The sequence below is a fragment of the Carlito syrichta genome, unplaced genomic scaffold, assembly GCF_000164805.1.
Source record: "Carlito syrichta isolate Samal-C Ts95f unplaced genomic scaffold, Tarsius_syrichta-2.0.1 Scaffold314595, whole genome shotgun sequence".
Classification (NCBI taxonomy): Eukaryota; Metazoa; Chordata; class Mammalia; order Primates; family Tarsiidae; genus Carlito; species Carlito syrichta.
Window position 1 is genome coordinate 111,757 of NW_007258691.1, and position 2,651 is coordinate 114,407.

Below are 2,651 nucleotides of genomic sequence, written 5' to 3' on the forward strand. Positions count from 1 at the left end.
GAACCCGCAGGCTCAGGCAATCCACTCACCTCGGCCTCCCAAAGCACGGGATTACAGGCTCAGCCACCGAGCCCAGCTGCAAGGTTATCTTGATATATTTATCTCTAGCTGATTTTCAGCTCTGTATGCAATTCCCTGTGTACCATTCAATTTTTTGTTCACTTTCTGGGGGAATGATTGTTTCTGATCTTTGCAATGACAAAAAAAATATGTTGCTATGAAAACACTGGTTTTTTGTGTGCAAAGTCCAATTTTTTTTGGCTAACAATTTTCAATGTGTGGCTCATGTACCCTAATGGGCCCAAGACCCTTTCAGGCAATTCATGAAGTCAATCAAACCCATTTTCATAACAGAAAGAAGATACAATTTGTCCTTTTCACTGTGTTGACTGACATTTGCACTGATGGTGCAGAAGCAACAGTCAGTAAACTGCTGGAATCTTAGCACAAGTCAAGGCAGTGACACTAAGCTATACTAGTAGTGATTAGATTCTTCATCACTGTGCACTAATGGTTTAAAAATATCACTAAAGAATGTCAGTTTTATTAAATTTCAACTTTTATATAATCATCTATTTAAGATTCTATATATTAAAATCGGAAGTAAACACAAAATACTTCTGTTACGTGACAAAGTACAATGGTAATCTCAAGAAAAAGCATTTGTGATTGTGTGAGTTGTAAGATGAACTAACCACTTGTTTTTCACAGAACATCATTTTTATTCATAAAGATGACTGGCAAACTGTGATTAGTAAATGCTTTGGTATTTGGCAGGCATTTTCTCAAAAATGAACATGATCAGGCACAGTGGCTCATGTCTATAATCACAGCATTTTTGGGAAGCTGAGGCAGGAGGATTGCTTGAGCCCAGGAGTTCAAGATCAGTCTAGACAACATAGTGAGACTTCATCTCTACAAAAAAAAATTTTAAACCAGCAAGGAGTGGCAATGGATGCCTTTAGTCCTATCTAATTAGGAGGCTGCGGTGGGATTGCCTGAGTCCTAGAGGTTGAGGTTGCAGTGAGTCATCAGCCTAAGCAACAGAGACCCCGACTCAAAAAACATAAAAAATAAAAATGGCATGAGCCTGCCACTCCAAAGAAAATTGACAGTATTGTTGTTGATGATAAAATGTGTTTTCAAAAAAAATTAGAAGTTTAGAAAATGTGAATCTAACACTTTGAGCTTTACAGTTTCTCAATACTTTATGATTTCTCAGATGAGATAGGTGGCGATTTTTTGATACTGTATAATATAAAGATAGCAACATTTTGAAAATCTGTATAATTCAATAAACCACTATTTTCCAAACGACCAATGCAAAATGTTACAAAATTAAGTGCTGGTAAAAGTCCACTCAGGGCAGAAGATAAACTATGGATTTGAATTTAACAGAGTATTAAAAAGTTAATTGATATGGTTTCAAATTAACCTTTAAGAAGCTATTACATAGTTTGGGTACAGTGGCAAAGAAGAATAGCCACAATTATCTGAAAAGGCTATTAAAATTCTCCTCCCTTTTCCAATTCCACATTTGTGTGTGTCAGCTCTCTTCATGTACTTCAGTCAAAACAATAACCACGATAGACTAAATGCAAAAATGGAATCCAGCTGTCTTCCATTAAGCTGAGTATATTTATAGAAATGTAAAAATAATGCCATTCTTTTCACCAAATTTTTGTTTTGGAAAATATAACTACTTTACAAAATATGTTATTAGTGTTAACATGTAATGGGTTTATTGTTGCTTCTTAATGACATAAATTAATGTATTTTTAATTTCCCAATTGTATTTTCTAATATGGCAAGTATCACTAGATACAACTCACACCAACAAAAGCTCTTTGGCATCCTCAACAATTTTTTTAAATTTACAAGGATCCTCGGACCAAAGAGTTTAAGAACTGCTGACCTAGGATATACTCAAGAATGAATGTTCTATAATGATTTACCTTCATTAAATGTTTCAAAAATTATTCTCCAACATGATTGCATCAATTTAAACTTCCACTTACCATGGATGAGAAAGTCTTGCTCACATCTTTGTCAACACTTTGGAATTATTTCAGTATTTTTAAAATATATGATAGGTGCCCAACTGATGTTGTTATATTCCTCTGGTTACTAGTACTTTTCACTTTCTTTTTTTTTTCCCATGAGGCAGAGTCTCACTCTGTTGCCCAGGCTGGAGTGCAGTGGTATGCTGCTCATAACCACTGCAATCTCAACGTGCTGGGCTCAGGCGACCGTTCTGCCTCAGCCTTCCAAGTAGCTGGAGCTACAGGCATGCACCACCATGCTCAGCTAATTTTTTTTATTTATTGTAGAGACAAATTCTCACCATATTGCCCAGGCTGGTCTTGAACCCATGGGCTCAGGCAATCCTAATCCTCTCGCCTCAGTCTCTCAAAGTGCTGGGATTCTAGGTATGAGCCACGGCATCTAGCTACTTTTCACTTTCCATGTATTTATTGGTTCTACAGATTTTCTCTTCTTTGAAATTCCTGTTTAAATATCTTTGCACATTCCTCTATTAAGTTGTTTGGTTTTTTGTATCAGTTTTTTTTTTTGAATTGTAGTCTCACTCTGTCACGCAGACTGGAGTGCAGTGGCCGCTCCCGGCCACCGCAGCCTCAATTTGCTGGGCT